Source organism: Vicugna pacos, chromosome 8 (assembly GCF_048564905.1).
Source record: "Vicugna pacos chromosome 8, VicPac4, whole genome shotgun sequence".
Taxonomy (NCBI): Eukaryota; Metazoa; Chordata; class Mammalia; order Artiodactyla; family Camelidae; genus Vicugna; species Vicugna pacos.
Genome location: NC_132994.1, coordinates 40,625,962 through 40,637,487, shown reverse-complemented (window position 1 = coordinate 40,637,487; position 11,526 = coordinate 40,625,962). Strand labels below are relative to the sequence as shown.

Below are 11,526 nucleotides of genomic sequence, written 5' to 3'. Positions count from 1 at the left end.
CAAAACCCACTGGTGCAGATTTAGATAACAAAATTTAACTAACTACCTCTGGGGTATGAACTCCTAATTAGCATTTTTTAAATGCTAACTAACCAGTTTTAAGTAGATTATAAATTACATACTCTCTATGAATAAAACAGAGGACAAGCTACTTCTATTTTTTACAAGGCCACCGTTATGTTGAAAATATAAAATTATAAACTTCTGTATATTTCCAATGTTTTTATTTAATAAATAAGTCCTTTAATAAATAAAATATATACAATAGAATATTAATTCATAGTCCACTACAGTGAGTGTGGCCTAGGAGCAGGACACAAGTGGAAGTTGGTAACAAATATCTTCTTTCAATATTGTGACTGTACCTCTGTGACAGTCAGACAGCCTGACTGGGAAATGACATCATAATCTGAAATAAAAGCCCTTCACATGAAGAAAGTTAGGCCTGGGCCAAACAGCATGACCTGTACCATCTCCCCAACCCTAACTCAGACCCTAATTCATAAAATCCCAGTGGCTTTGACATTTTCCCCAAGGGGTCTGCCTAAATCAAGGTCACTGTGCTTTCAACCAGATCATGCTGCCTCCCACACAAGACCACTCGCAGCATTGCTCTAGGCTCCACTGTCGGCACATGCAGTCTGACCCAGGATGGCACTTCTGCTGTACATCAAAGTAGTCCTCTTTTTCACCATTTATTAACTGGGTAAATGTTACTTTCACTGCATTCAGAGCCAATCTGAAGATACCAAGTAATAATGAATTCACCAAAATTGGATGAATAATTTTTCACTTAATTCACAAGTGGAACATGGTGGATATATTTTGATCACTGACCTTCTTTAATATCTTTCATGGGTTGCTAATGAGTTGAGAATAATTAATCCCAAGTGAAGAAAACTCTTTAGGAGTTGCCAAAACTAAGATTAAAGTAAACCACATTAAAGTGTTAAGGAATAAATCTTCCTCACTTTTATAATTACCTCTATGTATGTGCCATCACTCAGAATTTTCACTGTCTTCTTATCTGTTAGTAATTAAACTAAAATGCTGGAGAATCCTCTAAAAATGCCAAGTAAATCCTCCATAATGACCTGGGATTCTACTTAAATCAGTATCAGACATCTGTTGGATGGCAACCATTCCATAGTTTCTACTACCACAAGTGTTCGCTGCATGGCATTTATCCACAGGAGATGGGAAATGACCAAGAAGAATGAAGAGAAGATGAAACGGAGAAATAACACATGTGAGTTTTCAGTTATCCTCCAAAGTGATGAGAATCTTCCTTATTCTCTAAACCTGCTTCTACCCTCCTGCCCCTAATGGTCATTATGAAGCTCTTGGTTTGGTCTCCCTGGCCTTTGGGAAGAGTTTACTAGACAATAGTGGAAAAGTAGTGTATTCCTACTCCCCAGGGCCATGGGTTTCTTCTACAATCTCTGACCTCTTGTGGATGCACAATCTAATTCAGAAGTTTAATGGGACTGACTTAAATCCTACCAAGCCCTATAGAGCAAATTTCTTCCAGCTCCCTCATGGCTGAGGGTTCAACTTTTAGGCTAGCAACTTTCTTGTTTGACTTCACTCACCCTTAAGAGGTGAATTAGAACCCTTAGCAATTGACTCACCAGCTAGCTCCATTTCTGGTTGAAATGCGTCCAGAAAGTTTATAAACATATTACCTAAAAGAGGCTAAATGTATTATATTTTATGCCAGGTAGGTCTGCTACTCTGTTCAGCTACAGCTATGCTATGTTAAATTGCATAAAATCAATGATTCTTTCTTCTGAAACCAGTAGATTGCCTGGGGTGTCTCTCTTATTTAGACTATGTATGATGGGTAAGAGCTTTGCTTATGGATTTTTTCGGGGGGTGTGTGTCTGGAGGGGTAATTAAGTTAATTTATTTATTTTTAATCATGGTCCCGGGGATTGAACCCAGGACCTCATGCATGCTAAGCATGTGCTCTACCACTGAACTATACCCACCCCTCAACGCCCGCTTGTGGATTTTAATATTCAATATATATAAGATATTTGGAGTTTTAGAAACCAAATTTTCTTGAATTCACATGAAAGGAAACATACGTTGTCTTGTTTTCCCTTTGTGTGTAGGAGTCAGTTGCATTTTATGAAATTAACACCATAGAGGGATTGAATGCTCAGTCTCTACTATACTGCAAACACTCCCCTGCCACAAACAGACTGTATGGACAAGCTGCTCCTTCCAAAGGGCATACCGAATGTTAAAGAAACTGCCAGAAAATTAGCCTTGCAGGGTGGCCCTGTTGTTCCAGATGAACACTGGCTGAAGCACTCTTTCAGACATAAACCCACCCAGGCTAAACCTCCTTCAGAGATTTCTAGTGAAGTGACAGCAATCTTGGGAAAACAGAACAACTCAGTCTGGATCTTTATTTCAAAGGCCAATATGGGGAACAAAATGAACAAGTTGTTAACCTCACTTACATTTTTTTTAATTCAAATTTATCGCAAAGATAAAGGTACACAAGAAGCCCAAACCACACACCTCCAGTTAATTTATGTGTGTATCTATGTGTTCCACATTGGCAAGGTAATATCTGTTCTGTATTCATAATGATTAAGTCATATGTCATCATAGTGATATCTCAGTTGTTTTCCCAGTACTGAAAATCATGTTTCAGATTATTTATCAGACAAGAGAAGAAGTAAATACGAAACAGAGACAATCAAACTGGGAGCACAAAGCAAACAAACAAACAATACATCCTTGACCTTCTTGTTCATACGTGGCTATTATTTAACTCAACTGCATGTGGTGCAAATGGATTGTTGATTTCAAATGCAAGTGTGTAGATCATGGTCAAGAACAAGTGACATGACTCATTGATATAGAAATTAAATGTCAAATTCTCCTTAAATTTCCCGTTCTAAATTCTGCTTTGAATAATTGGAAACCACTAGACAGATTCCAAACTTCAGACATCTCATTTTCCAGGGTTTCTGCTTCCTCCCCCTCTGTAAACATATAGATTGAAGTCTTGGGCAAGGAACCGAAAAAGATTTCCCATTAGCTGACACTGGAATTCAGAGACTATGAGAATCAACAAAACAAACCAGAAATCCTCAAGTTATGCTAAACATTCACCTTACAGAGCAATGTCCTGAATGCTGAATGGCTCATGCCAGTTCTACTAGATTTCCTCAGGGGCAGCACCTCCAGCAGATGTGCATACAAAATCATTAAAATTTAGCCCTGGTGCAGGGGCAGTGTACAATTTAAAATGCTGGTTTATTTTAAAATTTTAAAATTTTAAGCATTTTCAGTGCTTGGAGGGAGTTCTGCGAGTGTTTACACACCCAGCTGTGCACACAGACATCATGCCTTTTCTGAGAGAGAAAGGAAATCTGCAAAACTATCAACAGAATGAAAATGAGCTTGCCTCTCCTGGGTACAAGGCACAGAACAATCTTTCCTAGTTCTATAGGGGAGAAAATTCACTTACTAACTTGCTTTGGGCTTCCTGGAATGGCCATCCTTGGGACCTGCATCCGTGCTTACATCACAGGTAACAAAACGGCCAATATTTATAAAGCATTTATCATGGTGTCTGGCACTGCTCCCTGTGTTTGTTATGTGCTAACCAATCTAATTCTCATAATAACTTTATGAGGTAGATTCTACTATTATTCCCATTTTATAGGCAAGGAAATGGAGGCAGAGAGAATTTAAGCAACCTGCCTAAGGGTCAAATAGCAAAGTGTAGGATGCAGACTTGGGTGACCTGGTCCACTGTCTCTACTCTTAACCACTTTTTCTTCCTCAATCCTGCCTCTGCAAATCTGTAGTCAGCTTCCTTCTAGGCATAACCCATGCCCCACCCGCTCCTTGAATGAAATCCCAGGCAGGTCTCACAGCCTTTCTCCTAGAGCATAAAAGGCTTCCAGTAACTTCAAGGCACAAGAACAGTCACCATTAAGTAAATAATAGATGAGGTACAATGTTAACATTAGCTTTTGACGCTCCACACAAGCATCTCCTAGCACCCAGCACCAGCACCTCCCAGCTATGGCTGTCACAGGCATTGCACTTGCAGGGAGAGGGGCCTCAGTTCAGCCTGCCCTTTCCTCCTGCTCCCCCCACCTGCCCCCACCCTAGGTAGCTATGGTGATTTGCAAGAGAAAGAAGGAAGACAAGAGAAGGCCGGAGGGGGCCTTCTCTCCTACAGTGAGCCAACACTAGCTCCCCTGGCCCTGCTGCTGTTCAAAGCAGACTTGGTCTCAGAGGCTGATCGCTGTGAGCTCCTGGGGAACCCCCATCACTGTATGGATCTCCAGTCTCCTGTATGGACAGGCCTTCCAAACAGCTCCATAAAACCCTCCTTGGCTCTGACTCTCAGTAATCCAACTGCACGTTTTGTTTGTTTTGATCTCCCCTCACAGCCCTCTTGTGCCAAGTCCTGTCTGAGGACACAGGTTGGCTCTTTCTCAAGCCCACCATGGAAAAATGTACCCCTTTATCCCATCACCAGTGGGACTGTTGTTATTTCCTAAACCACAGCTTTCTGTTCTGCGGCCCCAGGCTGATTTCCAGCCTCCCTTTGGCAAGAGATGCAACCCAGCCCTCGGGGTGGTCCCTGGAAGCCACTGTCACTTTAATTGAAGGAAGGGGTAACCTCCTTCATTATACCTGCGTCACAACTGCTCTCTCAGGACAACTCTCCAATTTCCAGCTTCAGCCTCTTGATGAGAGCTGCCTACCATGGTCAGCCTCATCATTCGTGATGCTCAGAGGTCTGACATTGCATTTTGGAATATGAGAGCAATTCACTCTTATATAGTCTTTGAGTCTTAGCTGAAAATTAGACAACAAAAAAAATCCTCTTAGTCTTACATGAGAGATGCCGCTGGACCTCACAGGTAAAGTACTGGAAAATACTCAAGAGGCCTAAGTCCTCTTCGTGAATCTGCCAAGAATAATTCTTTGGGAGTTACTTTGTCTATTGGAGACTCAGTTTCTGCATATGTCTCCATCAAGGCTTCCCAAAGGTCTATCAGAAGAACACTAGCACTGTGGACTACTAATGGTTGTTCCATGGTGATAAAAGCATTCCAAAAATCAAATAAATTTGGATAATGGTCTCTAAGCTAAAGTTAAATCACGTTCTTTACAAAAGGATTTCTCATTAACATGCATTACAAATCTCCAAGGAGAGCTGTAGTGTGCTGTCGTTCCCAAATGTTTGTACCCTGGGATCTTTGTCTCAAGGAGTGATCTTTAACATCTTCCTCAGAAGACAATTTTGGAAAAATCTAGACTCAGTGAACTCAAAGAACCTACCTTCACAGTTCTTCATGTCGTTGGAATCCACAATTTTATGGCCTTAGCAGGTGCCATATCCCTTTCCCCATCTGGGCCACTGTAGAGAAGTGTAGAGAAGTCCAATGTAGAGAAGTCATCGTTGTGCTTGGCATATGTGGTGACCAGCAAGGAAAGAGCCTTGCTTTGTGCTGCAGGTTGTGTGGCTCAAAAGCAGATGTGGAGACAGAGTTTGGCAGACAGGGAATTATTAAAGCTCACCATCTGTGGAAGGGAGAGGAAGGAAGCAATATCAGTTGGAAGGAACTGTCTGTGATGCCGGCATGATGAAGCCTCAGCCAACAACATGGGAACCTCCGGAGCAAATATTGACCATCCGAGTTGACCCACATCAGTCCAAACTGCCCAGGCCTTTATACACCCTCTTGCCCAGTGGAAACCCTGAGCGAGGCTGCTCCCAGCTGCTGAGGCAAACCCTGAAGGAGCAGCTGGAGGCTCTCTGCAGACAGCTGGGCAATAAGCCCTCCACTGCCAGTTATTCGGGAGGTGCACCTCCATGGTCAGCACAACCATGCTTAATTAAGGTGAACATACTCATGTTCTGTGTGCTCTGGTCTCACTAGAGAAAAGAATATGGAACGTGGAAGGCAAGACACCATTTCCCTTTTTATCATGGAAGGCACTGAACATGCTCAATTGGTTCTAATGGGATTGATAAGCTTTGTGAAATATGGGGTCTCTCTCCAGTCAGGTATCCATTTCCAGAAACAATGGAGGCCAAAGAGAATCCACCCAAACTGCCATTAAGCATTAAGCTATTTCCTGTTATGGTGAATTGCTGGCACCATCACAACTGGCACACCTCCATCCATATTCCTCTTCCCTCCAGTACTAGAGAGAAACTCTTTTTCGAATCTTATCCACTATTTGAGTGAAGAATATATCACTAGTAGAGGAAAACAACTGCAAAATATAGAACGTCCTGTGTTAGAATAGTTTTTCTCCTATTTCAATTCTGTGTTTCTAGAAATTGGCTTAATGATAGACCTAAACTATTTATTGCCTGTACTTAATTGGAGACAGACTGACATGGGTGCCTAGGTAAAACCTCTAGGCAGTTCTGAGAGAGCTGGTTTTTTAAGCATATTCAGAAAAAGGTAAAAGATTGTGCCAGGGCAACATCAAAGCCAGCTAGAGCTCTGATTTAATTACAAGGCCAGCTTCAAACCTGAGAGCCAGATGGGGATCAAGAAGGGTACCAAGAAAACAGCCTCAGGTACCCACTTCTCTGGCTCAAGAAAAATCGTAAACTTTACTTTTCCATCTGTTCAGTTGAGGCATCCAAGCTGTGAGTCCGGGAACAACTAAACTGTCAACTCTTCATTCTAAGCTATTTATGGAAAACCAAAAGGGTAGCTGATGCTGAGTGAGCAGGTGGATTTTAGTAAAATATTTCCCTGGCTGCTTTAACTTATGCAAAAGCCAAACCGAAGAAAGCAACATGATGCTAATTAAAGCTGAAGCTTAAAGTTTTTGCCAAAACTGCTGGCTTTGATGAATGAGCCTTTCAAAGCCTCCCAAGCTCATAGATGATCTACCAGCCAGCATGTACTTCATTCAAAGACTCCCTAATCAAAGAGCCTTATTAAGTCACTCAAGGGTGAATTCTAAATTATTTTTTAAAAATAACTACAACAATTACTATTTAACATTTACTTTTTAAGACTTCAAATATTCTAAACCCTTGCACAAAACCTTCAAAAGACATAGAATCACTCCAGACTTTCTCTTTGAGTCACTGATAGAGAAAATCCTGGTAACCTCTGCTCCCATCTGGTGATTCTGTGAGATGAACAGCTGGTCTTTATGAAGGCATTCAAGGCATCTGATCCAGTTATTGAAGATCTAATGATAGAGGGATCCGGGTAAACTGAATTATTGAGGAGTTTCAGATCAAAAGGGAAAATGAGGAGAGTACGAGGTTATTTATTCTGAAGCTAAGTGTGCTCTGTCTACATTTAGTCCACAGGCCAAGAGTGGGGGACATCACCAGCGTTCACCACAAGCATGCCCTTCCAAGTTCCTCTGCAGATGGGTGGAGCCACGTGACTAGTTCTAGCCAATGATATGTGAGCAGAAAACACCTGTGTCACTTCTGGGCTAAGGTGGGAGAAAGCCCATTAAGTGCTTCTCCTGTCTTGCTTGTCTGCTTCTGCAGCAGCAGAGGAGGTTGTGTGTTCCAGTTGATGCAACTGCAATATGACTGAGTTCCCATCAGCCTGGGTCCTTTATTCCCCTGATTCCAGATGCCCCTCCCTTAACTTCATGCAACCATTACCTCAAATTTGGTGAGGTCCTCCATACCTGTTTTTATTCTTCTGCCACATTTATATTTATACATAAGCACATCATATTGCTTTGCATGTATTTAAACTTTAAACAAATGGTATCTTACTGTATATGTAGATCAGTCTCTGTGTTGCTTTTCAGTTAACATGTGTTTGACATTTATCCAGGCTGTTACATGTAATTCTTACAAGATTGAACGAATACACCCAGTTTACTTATCTGTTTTCCTCCTACTCATTTGGGTAGTTTTATTTTTTGCTGTAATAAACAACAGTGCAATACATATTATTTTGTAGGCCCCGTGAGCACATGTGCAGGAGTTTCTCAAGACTTTGCACTTCAAAATGGAATCCTCAGATTGATGTGCATGGACAGCTTTAGTTTTACTAGATACTAACAAATAAAAATACCTAACACTTCTATAGTATTAACTCTGTGAGAGGGCCCTATTTGAAGTTTTTCATTTTATCCTCACAGAAGCACAATGAGGTACCTTAGGACAGGGTCTGGTTTGATACAGTAAGCGCTCTGTACGGTTGGCTGTTATGGTCATTTGTGGTTCACAGATGAAGCAGCTGAGGTACAGGGATTAAACGTAACTTGACAAGGTCACACAGCCAGCAAGGGAAGAGGGCTTCCTCCCGAGTCCACGTTCTTAAACACTGAGCTCTCCTCCCCGTGGGCTGCAAAGGTCACAGAAGAGAGTTCTTTTTTCTCCAAAGGCTTGTAGAATTTGCTATTATAAGCATTTCTATTTTTGTCAATCTTATGTGTATGTTATTTCATTATTGTTTTTATTTCCAATTCCCTAACTAGAAATTGAGTTGTTGGGGGTGGGGTATAGCTCAGTGGTAGAGCGCATGCTTAGCGTGCACAAGATTCAATCCTCAGTACCTCCATAAAAAACCAAAAATTTGAGTTGTTTTTCCTAAGTTCACTAGCCATTCAGGTGTTGTCTTTTGCTGTGATTGACTATTCGTATATTTCTTTTGCCCATTTTTAGATTGGGTTGTTTGCCTTTTTTCTTACTTATTCATAGGTGTTTTCTACATATTCTAGAACGAACTCTTTGTCAATTATATTTATTTCAAAGATCTTTCCCAGAATGTAGGTTGTTACTGAGCCCTTTAAATATTTTTTATAATGAAAAAGCTTTTCAATGCCAATGTAATTAAATTTATCAGCCTTTTTGTTTGTGCTTTTCGTGTCTTTACATTTAAGAATTCTTTCCCTATACAGAGGTTATAAAGATATTCATCTATATTCTTTTCTAATAGTTTTAAAATTCTGTCCTTCATATTTAATTGGCTAATCTTCCTGGAATTTATCTTTGGATTTATCGAGTGCTATTAAATTGTACTGACATTATTTAATAAGGTCCATCCCTTCTCTCCTGGTTCATGGTGGTATCCCTGTCATGTATCAATTTCTTATATGAGTGTGGGATTTTGCTGAACTTTATTTTGTACCAATCTGTCCTATTAATCTTTTTGTTTATCTCTGGAAAAAAAGCACCACCTTGTGTTACCCTAGCTTTAAAATTTGTTTTCATATCTGAAGGGCAAGCCTCTCCTCTTTGCCATCTTCAAAATTGTTTTAGCTTCTCTTGGCCCTTTATATGAAAGGCCTCTTGACCTTTTTTGTAAGAATTTCAGGATCAATTTGTCAAGTTCCATGAAAAACTCTATTGGGATTTTATTGGAATGTTATTGAGTTTGTAAGTTTTTTCAGGGAAGAAATAACATAAATTATATTAATTTTTCCCATCTAATAACACAGTATATACCTCTATCTGAGCAGGTTTTTTCCCTTGGGTCCTTCAGTAATGTATTTTAATATTCTCCATGGATAACTTGAACATATTTCTTTCTAGGTTACCTTCAGTTTTTTTGTTGCTCTTGGAATGACTTTTTTTTCCTGTTTCTATTCTTATTTACTTATTGCTGATATGATTTAAAAAATTATTTTTGTATGTTAATCTTTTATACAGCAAATTTGCTGAACTATTATTATTATTACATCTAATAATTTGTAAAGTCATTTGGATATTCAAAGTTAACGGTAAAGTATAATATACATAGAAAATGCTGTCTTTTTCCCATGTTTATACTCCATGTCTTTTTTTTGTCTTATAACATTGGCTGGGACTTCCAATAAAGCCTTGGGCTCACAAAGAGGGAGAGGCATCCCCAAAGCCACCGGGTTATGTAACGGCAGCTAACCCAACGCTGAATATCAAAATCACACCTCCTCATCACCAAATGAACATTTTTCTCTGAAGGAGAGTTCCCCCTTGGTCTTCTATTAGATTATGAGATCAGTTTTAGATGACTATACAAAATTTTTAATTAAGTAAGGGGGAAGGATGCAATCACGCGAGCATTGAAAGTAGATTGATAATGAAGTGGTAAACTTAAGATAGTACTTCTTTACATTTAAGTAGTCACGGGAAGGCTTCATTACATGCTTCAAGTTACATTGCTTAGCAACAGCTCTTCAGAAATTTCAGTTATCAGCATGATCACCAAAAAGAGAATAAGCTGCAAAACTAATCTATAAAAGCTAGATACATTTGCAGCTAGAAATAACAGAGTAAATATCCAATTGTGTTTCAAATATGGCATAGTCCTTTCTGTATCTATCTTTTTTGAGGCATTGTAAGGCTAAATCTTCCCAGCATCAGTCATTTTGTTTTAATTTTTTCCATTCATATACAGCACCACACATACAGACAGTGACTTTAACATTTTTGTTCTTACTTTCCAAATTTCGGGGACAGACTCATTTCCCTTGAGTTGAAAAATAGGCATAAGACCAGCAGAATCTAGTTGCTTCCTTTCTGCGCAGGTTCCTCTGGAGTAATGTGGGCATACTATCAGCATTCAAAACTGGACAATGAGAGGGGAAAATGGCAAGTCCTACCACTACGCAGATCCAGCCCGGGCTGCATTTTGGAAGAGAGAGAGAAAAGAAAGCCAAACGGCTTTGCTTTAGTTACCATTTTAATGCTACTTTCTAGGAGTGCATGGCTGTTTCCAAGATGAACAGGAATTCTCCCTGCCTCCCATAAGCTACAGGTCTAATGAGGAAGTCAGTCCCAAAACACTCAGTATTGAGTGACAAGCATTCGAGTGGAACACATCCAAAGTGCCACGGAAACAAAGAGGAGGCACTACCTAACTCAGTGTGTTTTCTCCAAGAAGACTGGGGCTCTGTGAGTGAGTACCCTTCAATAAACTGGATCAAGAATCTGTCGATAAGGAGAGAACTTCAAATACAAACCATTGATGCCCTCACTATATAAAAACTCTTACATGCCTCCTACCAACAACAGACAAATGATATACTCAAGCAATTAAAGTACGAAATACAAGCGGCCAATATACCAATGTAAAGCTGCTCAGCCTCACTAGTCATTAATCAAATACAGACCAAACATCAGTGACGTCTTTCAGACTGACAAATATTCAAATGATTGATACTTGGCAATAGCAAGGATATGGGAAGGGGGAGGGGTCCTCTCATTCATTGTGTACCAGAGTGCAAATTGATACAAATCTTCTAGAGAAATCTGTTCATGTGTATTAAAATTTTAAAGCACTATCTTTTAATATAGTCATTCCATTTCTTAGAATACATCCTTAGAAAAATAATCAGATAAGTACATAAGGATGCAGGTACACTGATGTTCCCTATAGGTTTGTTTAAAACAGTAAAAAAAAAATTTTTTTTAATTTTTATTTAGTTAAATAAAATATGGTATATCCACCCACTGAACTGTTTTGCATCTGCATTTTAAAAGATGAGGAATGTTAACTTTTGACTTGGAAAGATGTTCAAGGTACATATTTTATGTGGCAAAAGCAGTTTACA

At 39.7% G+C, this 11,526-nt stretch overlaps 1 long non-coding RNA gene across 2 annotated transcripts; it reads left to right on the top strand.

Annotated features, from left to right (window-relative positions):
- The first annotated feature begins 469 nt into the window (after positions 1 to 469).
- LOC140697707 (uncharacterized) lies at positions 470 to 11,256 on the top strand. Of its 2 annotated transcripts, none has more exons than XR_012074956.1 (4): positions 470 to 706; positions 1,194 to 1,249; positions 7,327 to 7,433; positions 10,501 to 11,256. It is a non-coding gene; the product is annotated as an uncharacterized lncRNA (long non-coding RNA). The 2 variants fall into 2 exon arrangements; XR_012074957.1 differs by having other exon boundaries at positions 1,035 to 1,249.
- Positions 11,257 to 11,526: the final 270 nt, after the last annotated feature.